The sequence below is a fragment of the Vicia villosa genome, unplaced genomic scaffold (genome assembly GCF_029867415.1).
Source record: "Vicia villosa cultivar HV-30 ecotype Madison, WI unplaced genomic scaffold, Vvil1.0 ctg.002494F_1_1, whole genome shotgun sequence".
In the NCBI taxonomy this organism is placed as follows: domain Eukaryota; kingdom Viridiplantae; phylum Streptophyta; class Magnoliopsida; order Fabales; family Fabaceae; genus Vicia; species Vicia villosa.
The window spans coordinates 133227-150346 of record NW_026705946.1 but is presented as its reverse complement, the minus strand read 5'-3'; positions in this window follow the sequence as shown (position 1 = coordinate 150346).

Sequence of the window (17120 nt, the reverse complement as noted above, 5' to 3'; positions counted from 1 at the left end):
CCGTAGTGAGCGTCCCGAGCGACCACCTCCCGACCTTTCAAACATTATCTTCCGAGATGATGACAATGATGCTCAACGAACAAAATATGTCGCCTTCTACGAACGTTCGGTTGTTCCCACAAAATTTGTGAACACCGAGTGTCTAGAAACTTTGGGTCTCATTGATGGTGTTACCCGTTTGCTCACTAAATCTAGCCTCCACCATCTTTGTACCGAACCCGTACCTACTTATGAGCCGCTCGTCTTAGAATTTTTGAGTTCTTTCAACTACGACACTCCCTCTAATCAACCACTCTCAACCGGTAGCATCCAATTTCGGGTGTTCAACCGTGAATATGCTCTAGATCAAGATGTCGTAGCTTCATATTTGCATTTTAATCATGCACCAATTGCTCACTGCTCAATCTTTCAAGAACTCAATGGTCGATCTTGGGAGGATCTCGCTTTTGAATTTTGGTTCCATCTCACTGGAGAAAATCCTACCGGTTGGAGAGCTCTCCATGCTTCTCACATTCAAAACCCCGCTATACGTTATTTTCAACGTGTCTTGGGGCATACTATTTTTGCGAGATCTAACAACCACAAGGTAAACCAAAATGAATTATTTTTCCTTTACTGTGCGCTTAACAATATCCGTTTCAATGCCGCACCGTTTATGTTCCAACACATCCAAGGTTTAGTCAACGCCCCCGCTACAAATCCATTCTTGCTTGGCGGCATTATTACTTCCTTGGCCTGTGCTTTAGGTCTTGGTGACGAGCTCCTCTCACTCTCACATCTCATGAAGCCTGCTCAGTCACTCGATCTCACCTACTGCCGTGACTCCCACTTGGTTTCACCCCGCCATGATGGCCGATACACTTTGGTCGTCAACAAAGTTCCTATTCCTTGTGTCATCCTTCCATGCCCTGAAAGAATCAACATCCGTTATGTTCAACGTTGGAGGCTTATTGAAGACAACCCTCAAGATGACCAACAAGAACATCCTAATGAACCTATGGATGCAAATGAAGAAGAACTCAACCAAGGGCAAGCTGATGTCAACCAACCTCCTCCAAACAACCCTCCGCCTATCACTCTTGAAGCCATGTATGCTGCTATTCAACGCCAAGATCAACTCGTTCAAGCTATGCAGACAAACCAAACTGAAACAATTAGGCTCATCCGAGAGATGCAACAGGAGCACCGTGACTATGCTATTAGGAACGAAAGTCAATACACTGAAATTGCTACATATTTGCATGATCTTGACATTCGTGTGAATGACTCTCCTCCTGATAGACGTCGCCGTGTTCGTACAAGAGGCGCGAGCAGTTCTCGAAACCGCAACAATGAGGAGTAGTTCTTATGCACTGAGGACATTGCATCATCTAAGTCTGGGGGAGTCATATTATCTCTATTTCCTTTAGTTTTATTTTTCCCTTCAGTTATTTCCCTTCCTTGTAATATTTTTCTAATTCAATAAAGAATATTTATGGAATTTAAGTCTTATATGTATAATTCCGTAGTTATTTCAATTTCTTCCATTTTCTTGAGCCATAACAAAAATTTTTGCTCCTAAACGATAAACGCAAACCCCACACGTTTGAGAAATACGAAGCTACTCAAACACTCAACGCATTGAAACTGAATATAGTCAATATCCTTATTGTCCCAACACTCTAAAACCCCCAAGTATGCGTAACCGATTTGAATACCCGTTATACCAAAACCATCGACTTTAAGCTTTGAAATAACCCTTAGTAGTTTATTCTAGCAGTCGGCACCGTCTTAGATACAAACTACGCAGAGAGTCGATGAATATAAGTGTATGATCCTCATAATAATAATTATGTGCTTAACCACAATAAGAAATGTGCCTACTAAGTAAGGTGATCCTCACAAGATCATTTAACCTAACGGTCGCAAATCTCAAATACAAAGAATTTAAAAACTCACTGTCGATTGGTTCAGAAGTCATCTGGTAATGAACTTGGTAGGAAGGACTATTGTCCGATTCCCCACAATCTACAAGTGAGTGCTAAGATAATGGGCTTAATGTGATTGCGCGCGAATGAAAAGGGTGAAACATGATGACAAGTCAAAGGTCGAGCTATAATGGCATGATTCGGATTGGTATGCATATCGGGAGTTATTTAGTGTTGTTACTATAGGTTTATTGCTAGAATCATTATCATTATTTCCAAATAAGAACACTATGTAGCTGAGTATGACCGAACGACGTGGTGGAAGTGTGTTTCATTTATCTTTATCTTATTATTTTGCTTGAGGACAAGCAAAGGTTCAAGTCTGGGGGAATTTGATAACACGATTTTATATCGTATATTTAGCTTAAAATCCATAGATATTTATAGCATTTTCCATTTATTATGTTAATTTATTATGATATTACGCGTGTATTTGCTTTGTTTCAGGTTTTACACTTTAATTATGACTAATTGCGAAAAGGAGAAGAAATGGAGCTAAAACGACCACTATTCATGCCTAAAAGATGAAAAATGGGTGCTAAAGTAAAAAGGGAGTGCAAATAAGGTCCAAATATGCTAAAGAAGACCCAAAGGCCCAAAGGAGACGAACCAGCCCACAAAGGAACAAAGATGCGTAGCCCAAACTATACAAGCAAGTGGAGACGCACGTCTCCACTTTCTCTATGCCACGTCAGCAAAAGGGAGACGCACGTCTCCATGCCCCTATTTTTCCTCCACTTGAGACGCACGTCTCAGGTCGTTCAAAGCACTTCCTAAAGAAGCGGAGACGCACGTCTCCAAGTCCCAGTCAGAAAAGCTCCCTCAATTCACGGATTCCAACTGCAAAGCCTCGCCTATAAATAGAGGCAGATACTTCACTTTAACCTGTCCGATTTCCTGCCAACGAAGTGCTGCCGAAATTGTACCGCGAACCGCTTTTCTTTATTCTGCTTTTATTCAACCGTTTATTTTCTCACAACGATTTCTACACTGGAAATTGTTGTGAACTTTTCGTAGATCTAGCCTTACGTTAGATTTATTGTTTTATTTCCTTGTTTTTATTTTTTCTGCCATTTAAATTCCGAAGAACGATCCAGCCAACCTGTGGTGGAAGTTCAGTACTTGAAGATCCAGTTACCATTTATTTAATTCAGGTTTTTATTTACCGCCTTATTTATATTTGTTTGCATGATATATTATATGCCATTTAATATGCTTATTATTATGAACCGAACCGATTTATGCATGTTTAATCGTATTAATATGTCTGGCTAAATTACTAAAGGTGTCGGTATGTAAAGTAAGTTAACCGTAGGGATCCGAAATAAATTTGCTTAATTATGTTTTGTTAATTATCACTTATTTTTGGTTTATATGTCTAATTTAATTAGTAAGTCTTAAAACCAATAGAGCGAAAGTTTGAGGGGTTAGGACGGTCAAAGGTTAAAATCAATAGAGCGAAAGTTTGAGATCTTTAACCAGATAGTAGACATAGGACATTAGTTTTAAGGATGGCGAAAGCGTATTAAAACTAATTGGAACTTATTTATTTTCAAAAATTGTTTTTACACTCGAGCGGGATGGCGAAAGCGTACGTTAGGGTTATTAGCTTGCTCCGAGTCAACAGAGCGAAAGTTTGAGATTAGGAGATTTAAATAGATAACAACCTCGTAAAATAGGCATTTTATTAATTACATTGTTTCCAAAAAGCTCTTCTAAAATCTAATGGGATGGCGAAAGCGTACATTAGGATTAGGATAGTAGTCTGAATCAACAGAGCGAAAGTTTGAGACGAGGATTTTTAATCAATGGAATTAGTAAAGATTTTTAATTTAATTATGCAAAAGCCAATGGACCTTCGGATTACCTTTAGTTAAACGAAATACATACTGATACCTGTCTTTTATTATTATTCTTTATTTTCTCACAATCACTTTCCCTTAGGAACAATCGAAATTTTAGTACTCCTAGCTTTACATAGTAACCTTAGATAACGGTAGATCGATTCATAGTCCCTGTGGATTCGATATCTTTTAAAACTACACGACACGACTGTGCACTTGCAGTTATCAGATTTATAGACACGTAAAGTCGCGATCAACAACTCCAGACAAATGATAGGTTCAGGTTCAGGAGGGTTGAAGGTGAATTTGTAGTCAGGGTAGAGAAGGCAGTAGGGGTTGGATTTTCTGTTGGTTAAGGGATGGGATAGAGAAGATGGAGGTGCAGTGGTTGAGGAAGATGGAATATCACTGAAGGAGGTTGATGAGGAAGGTATATCTATAGATGTGGAAAGGATGGTAGTTAAGGGGGTAGGGTTGAGAACTTGAGAAGATGATGGTGTTTGCAAGCTATTAGGTAAAGGTGATATGGGGGTAGGAGTTTGTGCAGAAGGAGGTGATTGAGGAATATTTGTAGAGGTAAGGATATTTTGAAGTTCAGAAGGGGAAGGTTGGATAGGTGGAGGTTGGTACACTTTCCTGGAGAAGTTACCTGTTCTGATTGCCTCAAAGGAATCAACCTTAAGAGGGTCATAAGTGACCTTCTGCCTTGTTTCTCTCATGACAGCTTCTTCTGCAGCCTTTCTCTTTAGCCTTTTCTCTCGCTTCTTCTTATCCTCCTTCTTGAGGTCAGCTTGAGAAGGAAGCACTCTTCCACGAATCCATGCAGGATCAATAGACGATGAATTTCTTACAGAAGCCTCTAAATAGAATTTAACAGACTGGCAAAGTTCTGCTTGAAATAAAGTAGAGAAGCCTGCAACAGGAATTCTTCTGTATTCAGTGTCAAAGGGAACAACAGTTATTTCCTTGACAAGTTCCATTCTCAGCAAGTCAAGACCATTTAAGATAGAACCCCGAGTAACTCTAAAAAAGTTAGGTGTTCCAATAGCCCTTAGGGAGTCCATTAGGTCACTTTCAATCAGAATGTCTGAGATCATTCTGGCGAAAGGAACAACATTTCTTTGGAGATGAGGATACTCTGCACATTCGTCATCTCTTGACTCTTCAATAGCCAACTTCAGATTTTCAAAAATGATGTTGGAGATGTTGATTTCAATTCTTCTTCCGATGCAGGAGAGAGTGTACTTGTGGTCAGGATTGATGTAAGATGAAGAGAAGAATTTCTTTCTGTGATGAAGAGAACCCAGAATAATATCAGCCCAAACTTGATAAAACGGCTTCAAGGTACCAGTTAGACTTGAATCAGTACCGGTAACACACGAAATCAGCTTCTCAACCTGGAACCAATAAACTCTGCCAGGAAGGGGACCAGTGACTCCTTCTTCATCGGCCAAGTTGTACAGCTTCCTGATTAACTTATCAGTTATCACAACTTCATGCCCTAGCACGAAGGAGATAATGGCGGTTGGAGTGACGGTTGCATGAACCCAGAAATCTTTCACTAGTTCAGGGTAAATTGTGTGAAAACAAGATTACACTCAAAGATGTTTTTGATTCATGGCAAACTCAAATAAGCATTCAAACAACAAGGCGGAAGCAGAAAACTCAAAGAAAAGCAAGCATTGATCACTCATGATAGTACAGGATGATCTATTATGCTTATAGGTTGACTCAACACAAGCAAAACAAGAAGAATGCAGAAAAGCAGCAGTTAGGTCGACCTACTGTCAACCTAGGTCGACCTAAAATGAAGAAAAATCCATATACCTCTGCTAGGTCGACCTACACAACAACTAGGTCGACCTAATCTGAGAAAATGTCCCCAGAATGCATTTGAAGAAGATTCTGGTCGACCTACTCCTTAAACAGGTCGACCTAACTGGGAGCAAAATTCTGCAAGCTCTGCTAGGTCGACCTAAGCACTACAAGAGGTCGACCTAACTGATCAAGAATGCCAAAAATTCTGTTTCTCTCATCTCCAACTGTTATGCTATCATATATATTATCAAAGATTCAATTATTCAATGTAACACCAACGACTGAAAGATACACAAACGCTTCTCATCTTCGTTCTTCATCATCTCCAACACAATTACACATAATCATTCTTGCGTTGCGGGTTAGTGATGAGTTCGATAACATCCATGGAACGGAATTGAAGATTCCTAGTGGGTGAAGGTTTGTGGGGTTTGTTGGTGAATAAAATCTGCGGGTTTTGTCCTCCACGACGGGTGGTTCTTGGGGGTTTTTATCAAGAGGCGTTCATTGAGGATTCGGCTGAGTGTAACGATTGAGGAACGGGGAGTTCAAGGAATCAAGACACTGCAGAAGGGAATCAAAGTGAAGCTCTTGGATAACCTTGATCTTGCTCAAGATTAAGGGGGAAGAAGATTCAAAGGATCGACATAATTGGTTTATCGTTTATCGCTTTGTTATCTTCTTTGTATATACTACTTTCAACATTAATGAAAGATTACCCAATTTCAATTTGGAATTGGGGGCAGACGTAGTCGTAGCGAGGACGATCGACGAACTGCCTAAACAAATATCGTGTTCTTGTCGCTTTTACTTTTTCATTTACATTCTGTTCATATTTGGTTATAATAGCAAATTGATCAACGATTCGAGTGTTAAGATTGTGAATTAAGAACTTACATAAACATCACAATCCACCACACATTGAATTACCTTCAATTTGATCATTATCACCAAGTGTTTGTATATTTGTTTCTATCACTCTTACTGCATTGCAAACATTGTCCATCATACAAAAAGTTAATCTGATTCTCAATAAGAGCAACGCTTTGATTCTGCAACATATACTCTTATCACTTATCTCAAGTCTTCGACTGGTTTTTAAACACATATACAATCGTTTCGATAGTGGTTCGGAATAGACGCGAGTCGATTCAGAATCACTTCCGCTGAAAAGTCGTTTAACTCCGTAAAACTGTGAACGATCTATTCACCCCCCCTCTAGATCCTAAGGCCAGCGTCTAACAAGTGGCATCAAGAGCTCTGGTTTATTCCGTGCTACGTGAAACACTTATTGGAAAGATGGCTTCCGGACCTAAAGGGGCTCACAATAGAGCTCCAGTTTTCAACGGTGAAAACTATGGCTATTAGAAGGATTGTATGTGTGTCCACATCAATGCAATTGATAGGAACATCTGGACAGCTATTGTCAATGGTCCCTTTCAGATCACCATGACAAATGCAGCTGGTGCAGTTGTTCCAAAACCAGAAAATACTTGGGATGCTGAAGATGAAAAGAGATATGCATACGATTGGAAAGCGAGAAACATTCTAATCTCAGCTCTAGGAGTTGATGAATACTATCGCGTTTCCCATTGTAGATCAGCTAAAGCTATGTGGGACACATTGCAAGTTGCCCACGAGGGAACGGATGATGTCAAACTAGCTAGGATCAATACGTTAACTCAAGAGTTCGAATTCTTCCACATGGAAGATGGTGAATCCATCGAAAACATGCAGAAGAGATTCGTTCATCTGAAAAATCGGTTAAATTCTCTTGATAGACCTGTTTCCAATGCAGTTGCTACTAACAAAATCTTAAGATGTTTGAACAGGGAATGGCAACCCAAATTTACAGCAATAAAGGAAGCAAATGATCTAAACACTTTAGACATCACAACTCTATTTGGTAAACTAGAGGAACATGAACAACACCTTAAATGCCTTGACATGCATGAGAAAAGGACAAAGAAAGAAAAGAACATGGAGAAAGAGGTAGAGAAGAAGTCAATAGCTCTAAAAGCTTCGAGCTCCAAGACCTCAAAACGAGAGCCAAAGGATAGTGACACAAGTGATGACGAAGACTCCGATGATGAGGAAATGGGACTGTTTGTGCGAAGATACAACAAATATCTAAAGAAAAATGGAGAAAAACATTCTGACAAAGGCTTGATCAACTATAGAAAGCAATCAAACATGTTCAAACAAGATGACGACAACAAGGGAAAAATCAAAGGTCTTTGCTTCAATTATGGGAAAGCCGGTCACTACAAACCGGATTGTCCATACCTTAAGAAAGAAAAGGAGAAGAACCAAAGCAAAGGTCATAACAAATCCAAAAAGCCTACATAGCATGGGAAAGTGATTCATCTAGTGAAAGCTCATCAAGCGATGAAGAAGAATCAGCAAACCTATGTTTCATGGCTCATCAACACAAGAAAAAGAAAGCTGTAAGTCATCTTAAACCTGAACTCGTAGATAAGGTATCTCATTCTCAACTAAAACTTGCTTTTGAAGAATTACATAGAGATGCAATTAAAGCTTTCAAACTTTTGGCCTCAAATAAGAAAATATTTTAATATCTTGAATCAAAAGTTGAGAAAACCGAAAAGGATATGGAAGCTTTAAAACAATCTATGCTAGACATTCAAAAGGACAAAGTTGAAATAGATCCTACATCATGGTTTGGTTGTGAGACATGTCACATTTGGCAAAAAGAAGTAAGAGATCTAAAAGCCAAGTTAGACAAGGCTCTACGACCAAAAGTGACCTTTGCGGTTGATCCAAACAAGTTCAAAAGATCGTATACTCTTTTATATAGTAAATACACTTTTGTACCAAAAGTATCAACTAGCAAAACTCCATATTCTCATCATATTACCTGTCATTATTGTTGCAAAAAGGGACATACCATTGAAAAATGCAAATTTAGGAGAATTTTAGTTCCTAAAGGAGTATTTCAATGGTTGCCTAAGTGCAACAAATTATGTACTCACCATCTAGGACCCAATGAAGATTGGGGACCTTCCACTCTAATTTAATTTTGCAGGAAAAGTGTCTTGACATCGCCGAAAGGTGGTGGTTCCTTGACAGCTGGTGCTCAAGACACATAAAGGAAGACATACCACTCTTGGTATGTCATCTATAAAGACAGATTGAAGAACCATACTTGGCAGAGGAAATGTAGGTGACCTGGCCATCACAAATGTATAAGATACATCACAAATACAGTTAACCCGAAAAACACAAAGGACGCATTACTTGATGTGCAAATTGGCAAGTTGCATTGCAAAGAGATTTTAAACCTATTCTTAGCAGAATATTGTTTGGGACCATGTCCCGCATCCGGGAGAACATCAAGTAATCGATACTAGATGAGTTTTTCGCAAAAATTAAGCAAATCAAGCTGTGAAACATTCCATCAAAACAATTCATCATCAAATCTAGGAGTATGGCACACTAACAAGAAGACTCCACACAATGATGACAAAACACCTACATATTGAGAAAGCGGTAACATGTTTATTGTTCACTTCCAAAAATTTTATTGATGCTATAATATGCTATCAATTAACATGCTTATAGTGACTTCATGTGTTCTTATCTACTCTTCTCAATTACATATGTATATGTGTTCATCATTTTCATTCATAACATACAATGTTTGGGCATTCAAGCAAATGACAAAACAAAAATACATCATATAGAAACATTTCTAAGGCATTTTCATCATTTAAGGAAACTTAGGTCGACCTACTCTGTATTTGAGTCGACCTACAGAAGAATTTTCTTTACAGAAACTAAAAAGGTCCAGTTGCGTCGACCTACTCATAATTTAAGTCGACCTAAATTGGTCATTTTTTTTGTTACTTCTGTTAGGTCGACCCAGCCTCACTTTAGGTCGACCTACTGCTGTCATTTTTCCAGATTTGGGTCTGTTAGGTCGACCCGACCCATTCTCATTCATTCAAAAGATTCCATTCTTTCATTCCCTCTCATTCTCATCACATTTGGTACGGCTAACCCTAATTCCTCAAACTCAAAATTGTCCAAAATCATCCTTCTCACACAAAATCACTAGCAAGAATGGCTCCAAAATCAAGAAAGGGAAAGGAAATTGCATCAAGTTCATCTTCTCAACCGGTAAGTGCTTTAACTCTTGTTCATCCGGATTGCAAAGATAATTTTGAAAAGTGGCAAATGAAAAGGAAGGTTGTCAAACAATATATCTATAATCAACATGTTGCCAAGCACATGCATATTCCAAATGTTGTCGATTTGGTTCAACATCAAAATATTCATACACTTTTGGAATGTGCTACACCGTATTGTGAGAATACAATTAGGGCATTCTATGCTGGTTTCACAAGAGAGGAGGGCTGTAATTTCAGATTTAAAATGGGGTCAAGATTCCATATTGTCGACAAACGGGCATGGATAAGTATATTCGGGCTTACACTTTTGGGAGATGAAGTTCGCATTGAAGACGGTGACATTCCGGGAAATTATGATCATGTCGCCTATATGAAATCCATTCTCAAAGATCCTGCTGTTCTTGACAAGCAAAATGAATCAATCACAGCTGGGCATCTAAGAAGAGATCCTAGGCTTCTCAACTGGATCATCTCAAGGGTAATCCGACCACGAGCAGGGGGATTTTCAAGGATTGAACGTAACGAAGTGGTGTTAATGTATCTGATTCAAAACAGAACTCGTGTGCATTGGCCACACTTTCTAACTGCTAAGTTTGAGGAAATAAAGCAGAAGACTACGACTTTATGTTATGGTTCGATTATTCAAACTATTGTGAACCACTTTGGCATGAATCTTGATGGATTGCCGTACATTCACTTGAAACAGAATCAAGATTTCTCTCAAACAACCTTAACCCTCATGGGATATCATTGGGATCCAAGTAGGAAAACCTATTATCTCATTCAAAAAGGGTCGGGAAAAGTCATCTACAATTACGATGATCCTACGGAATTTGGTCATATTCCTGAGAATGAAGAAGAAGGCAATGATCATGAAATTGCCAATGATGAGGATCACAACATGGAAGATGCAGCCAATGACATGGATTCAAATTGGCAATATGTACCTCCTCAAGAGGAAGAAATTCCTTGGGGATACAAGGCTCCACCCCCTCCTGATCAGTCCAACATCATCTCCATGCTTGAAGCTATGCAACTCCAACAACAACAACATTTCGAAACACAGCAGCTTCAGTTCCAAACCATGCAGCAGCTTCAACAAGATAGGTATGATGAACAACAACGTCAATATCAATCGCTATATAGTTTGGTTCAAGACCACAAAAGCGATTTTGAGACTTTTGCCTCCAACTCTACTCTAAGACAGAATCATTTTGAGGAAACGGCATTGCATCGTCATGCAAACATAAGTCAAAGCTTCAACACTCTTAACATGTCTGTGCTGGATCTGTTGGAACAAATTGAAGAAGATCGGCCTCACACATTTCAAAGAGGAAGAGGAAGAAGGGGCAGGCGTTAGGATGGATTCTTCATCACATCATCATTTCATTGCATTTCATTTCATTAAGCATTATGTTAAAATTCTATATGATGTAGTACTTTTTGTGTTATTTTCTATAAATCTCTTGGACTACTATGTATGTTGTGGTGTTTCTTTAAAACATGATTGGCTCTTATTGGTTCAATATCTACATGTTATCTATTACTATGAATGCCGATATCTTCTTTATATTTCTCTTGTTACTCTCCTATTCTGTCTCTTTGTTTCTCTTTTTGATGTTGTCAAAGGGGGAGATAGATGCAATAGATGCTGAGTGTACGGGGGAGCTTTGTGAAGAGATTGCTTGGTTGAGAGATAGATGCTGAATGTACGGGGGAGCTTTGGTGAGTCCTTATCACTTATCACCAAAGCTTCGACGAATGGTTTGCCATCATCAAAAAGGGGGAGTATGTGAAAACAAGATTACACTCAAAGATGTTTTTGATTCATGGCAAACTCAAATAAGCATTCAAACAACAATGCGGAAGCAGAAAACTCAAAGAAAAGCAAGCATTGATCACTCATGATAGTACAGGATGATCTATTATGCTTATAGGTTGACTCAACACAAGCAAAACAAGAAGAATGCAGAAAAGCAGCAGTTAGGTCGACCTACTGTCAACCTAGGTCGACCTAAAATGAAGAAAAATCCATATACCTCTGCTAGGTCGACCTACACAACAACTAGGTCGACCTAATCTGAGAAAATGTCCCCAGAATGCATTTGAAGAAGATTCTGGTCGACCTACTCCTTAAACAGGTCGACCTAACTGGGAGCAAAATTCTGCAAGCTCTGCTAGGTCGACCTAAGCACTACAAGAGGTCGACCTAACTGATCAAGAATGCCAAAAATTCTGTTTCTCTCATCTCCAACTGTTATGCTATCATATATATTATCAAAGGTTCAATTATTCAATGTAACACCAACGACTGAAAGATACACAAACGCTTCTCATCTTCGTTCTTCATCATCTCCAACACAATTACACATAATCATTCTTGCGTTGCGGGTTAGTGATGAGTTCGATAACGTCCATGGAACGGAATTGAAGATTCCTAGTGGGTGAAGGTTTGTGGGGTTTGTTGGTGAATAAAATCTGCGGGTTTTGTCCTCCACGACGGGTGGTTCTTGGGGGTTTTTATCAAGAGGCGTTCATTGAGGATTCGGCTGAGTGTAACGATTGAGGAACGGGGAGTTCAAGGAATCAAGACACTGCAGAAGGGAATCAAAGTGAAGCTCTTGGATAACCTTGATCTTGCTCAAGATTAAGGGGGAAGAAGATTCAAAGGATCGACATAATTGGTTTATCGTTTATCGCTTTGTTATCTTCTTTGTATATACTACTTTAAACATTAATGAAAGATTACCCAATTTCAATTTGGAATTGGGGGCAGACGTAGTCGTAGCGAGGACGATCGACGAACTGCCTAAACAAATATCGTGTTCTTGTCGCTTTTACTTTTTCATTTACATTCTGTTCATATTTGGTTATAATAGCAAATTGATCAACGATTCGAGTGTTAAGATTGTGAATTAAGAACTTACATAAACATCACAATCCACCACACATTGAATTACCTTCAATTTGATCATTATCACCAAGTGTTTGTATATTTGTTTCTATCACTCTTACTGCATTGCAAACATTGTCCATCATACAAAAAGTTAATCTGATTCTCAATAAGAGCAACGCTTTGATTCTGCAACATATACTCTTATCACTTATCTCAAGTCTTCGACTGGTTTTTAAACACATATACAATCGTTTCGATAGTGGTTCGGAATAGACGCGAGTCGATTCAGAATCACTTCCGCTGAAAAGTCGTTTAACTCCGTAAAACTGTGAACGATCTATTCACCCCCCTCTAGATCCTAAGGCCAGCGTCTAACAAATTGGTCCAGCCAATCTAGCCAGATAGTTTGACCATCCCTGTGCCATGAGTTTAGCATCAGTTTTGAAACCATATGCCTTCATATTTTCAAAGTCCACTGAGGACTCACAGAGAACTTCCAGTTCTGACTGAGGAATGGAGCAAGTCTTCAGAGGAGCGTATCTGTACTTGTTGTATACTAGTTGAGAGGAAGAATTCATGATGATGTTGCTTGGTTTAAGATCACAGACTAGGGTTTGAAAGAGACGAATGCAAAGAGAGAGATGCACAAATGGAGAGAGAGAGAGAGAGAGAGAGAGAGAGAGAGAGAGAAAAAGATGAAATGAAGATGAAGCGAGTTATTTAAACGGTTTGAAAAAGAAAAAAGAAAATAAAGTAAAAAGAAAACTGTTTAAAAGAAAATGACATCAATATGCATTTAATGAGAAATGACGTTAGGAGAGATAATGTGACAAAGTGAAATAATTTGCACAGTTACCTAGGGCGGCGTCTCCTCAACGGCACGCATGCTTGTCCGAAAATAGTGAACACGTTTTCATTTTCTGGAAAGACTGGTGACAGCTGTTTTGCTTTAAAAGAGTTTCTGAATCAACTTAGATAATGAAACGTTAGTAATAACATAATTAGAACTTCTAATTGATTAGTATCAGAACTTCTTATAGCTGCCTAGTCCTAACATATTTCAGAAGGTATTCATACAAAGATCTTCTCATCTTCTCATTCTGGGCATAAGTCCATACTGATATTCTTCAGAATGTACTTAAACCTATCTTCAGCAAGGGGTTTTGTAAAGATATCAGCCCATTGATGGTCTGTATCCACAAAGTTCAAAGAAAGAACACCCTTCTGAACATAGTCCCTCATAAAATGATGTTTAATCTCAATATGTTTAGCTTTGGAATGTAAGATAGGATTCTTAGATAAACATATAGCAGAAGTATTATCACAGAAGATAGGAATGTTACTCTCATATATCTGATAATCTTCTAGCTGACTCTTCATCCATAGCATTTGTGTGCTACATCCAGCAGCAACAACATATTCTACTTCTGTAGTTGAGAGAGCTATGGTGGCTTGCTTCTTACTGTACCAGGAGATCAAATGACTTCCAAGAAATTGACAACTTCTAGAAGTACTCTTTCTTTCAATTCTATCTCCAGCATAGTCAGCATCACAGAATCCTACTAAGTTGTATTCTTTAGATCTTCTGTAGACTAAACCAACGTTAGTAGTACCTTTCAGATACCTTAGAATTCTCTTAACAACCTTTAAGTGAGATTCTCTAGGATCTGATTGGAATCTAGCACACACACACACATTGAATAGAATGTCAGGTCTAGAAGAAGTTAAGTATAGAAGAGATCCAATCATACCTCTGTACAACTTCTGATCTACCTTCTTACTTACCTTATCCTTACCTAAAACACATGTTGGATGCATAGGAGTTTTGGCTTCTTTGCTTTCAGAAAGATTAAACTTCTTCAGAAGTTTTTTCACATACTTCGTTTGATGAACATAGGTTCCATCAGAAGTTTGATTGATTTGAATCCCAAGGAAATACTTGAGTTCACCCATCATGCTCATTTCAAATTCAGCCTGCATAGACTTAGCAAATTCCATTCCAAGTGAAGCATTAGATGTTCCAAATATAATGTCATCAACATAAATTTGACAAATTAAAATATCCTTCTTAGATGTTTTACAGAAAAGAGTCGTGTCCACTTGTCCTCTAGTGAAACCATTGTCTAGAAGGAAAGAACTTAATCTTTCGTACCAAGCTCTAGGAGCTTGCTTCAAACCATACAATGATTTCTTAAGTTTGAAAACATGTTCTGGAGACTTAAAGTCTTCAAAACCAGGAGGTTGATGGACATAGACTTCTTCATCTATATAACCATTTAAGAAGGTAGTCTTAACATCCATCTGATACAGAGTGATGTTATGTTGAGTGGCAAAGGAAATTAATAAGCGAATAGATTCTAACCTGGCCACTGGTGCAAAGGTTTCTATATAGTCAATCCCTTCTTGCTGACTATATCCCTGAGCCACCAGTCTGGCTTTGTTTCTTACCACTTCTCCCTTTTCACTGAGCTTGTTTCTGAACTCCCACTTAGTACCAATGATGTTGAATCCTTTTGGTCTAAGAACCAAATCCCATACATCATTCCTTGTAAACTGATTTAGTTCTTCTTGCATGGCAATTATCCAGTCTGGATCTTCTAGAGCTTGATCAACAGAAGTTGGCTCGATCAAAGAAACAAGACCTAATTGACATTCTGCATTGTTCTTAAGGAATGCTCTTGTTCTGATGGGATCGTCTTTCTTTCCAAGGATCACATCTTCTGAGTGAGCTAAGGAGAGTCTAGAAGATTTTCTGACTGTTGGCTCTTCAGAAATCCTGAGATTCTCTAAAGATGCAGCAACTTGATCTTCTGATTCATTGCTTCTGAGACTTTCAGCTTCTGGAGCTTTACTTCTTGGTTCCACAGCTTCTGATATGTCAATATCTATATCTGCAAAATTCTCAAACTGCTTTGGTTTTTCAAGACCAAGCTTATCATCAAACCTGATATTGATTGATTCTTCTACAACCAATGTTTCAGTATTGTATACTCTGTAGCCTTTAGAGCGTTCAGAATATCCAAAAAGAAAACATTTTTGTGCCATAGAATCAAACTTACCAAGATGATCTTTAGTATTCAGAATAAAACACACACATCCGAAAGGATGAAAATATGAAATGTTGGGCTTTCTGTTCTTCCACAATTCATAAAGAGTCTTATTTAGAATAGGTCTTATAGAGATTCTATTCTGAATATAACATGCAGTGTTTATTGCTTCTGCCCAGAAGTGCTTAGCCATATTGGTCTCATTGATCATGGTTCTGGCCATTTCTTGCAGAGTCCTATTCTTTCGCTCTACAACTCCATTTTGCTGTGGAGTTCTAGGGCAAGAGAAATCATGGGCAATACCATTTTCTTTGAAGAACTCCTCAAAGAATCTGTTCTCAAATTCGCCACCATGATCACTTCTGAACTTTATGATTTTGCACTCCTTCTCAGATTGGATCTGAGTGCAGAATTCAAAGAACACTGAATGAGACTCATCATTGTGTTTTAAGAACTTTACCCATGTCCAGCGGCTATAATCATCTACGATGACTAATCCATATTTCTTCCCTCTGACAGATGCTGTTTTGACTGGTCCAAACAGATCAATATGCAGAAGTTCTAATGGCCTTGAGGAAGAGACAACATTCTTAGATTTGAATGCAGGTTTGGAGAACTTGCCCTTCTGACATGCTTCACAAAGAGCATCTGATTTATATTTCAGATTTGGGAGACCTCTGACCAGATTTAGTTTGTTAATATGAGAAATTTTTCTCAAACTAGCATGTCCTAATATTCTGTTCCAGACCCATTGCTCTTCAGAAACAGACATAAGGCAAATCACCTTCTGCTTCTCAAGATCTGAAAGATCAATCTTATAGATGTTGTTCTTTCTCTTGCCTGTAAATAGGATTGAGCCATCCTTCTGACTTACAGCCTTGCAAGACTTTTGATTGAAGATTATATCATAACCATTGTCACTTAATTGACTTATGGACAATAAGTTATGCGTTAATCCTTCTACAAGAAGTACATTAGTTATGGAAGGAGAGTTACCAGTACTTATGGTTCCAGAGCCAATAATTTTGCCCTTCTGATCTCCTCCAAACTTGACTTCTCCACCATACTTAAGCACCAGGTCTTGGAACATAGACCTTCTTCCCGTCATGTGTCGCGAGCACCCAGAGTCCAGGTACCATGACATTTTGTGCTTTGTCCTCTTTGCAGCTAAGGATATCTGCAACAGAAATTATCTTCTCCTTAGGTACCCACAATTTCTTGGGTCCTTTCTTGTTAGTTTTCCTCAAGTTCTGATTGAACTTGGGTTTAGCATGATAATTAACAGGAGGAACAACATGTTATTCTTTAGGTTTGACATCATGATATTTCTTAGGTTGTGTCACATGCTTCTTGGTGTGTACAATGTTAAAACTCTGTGCATGTGAAGTGAGCCTAAT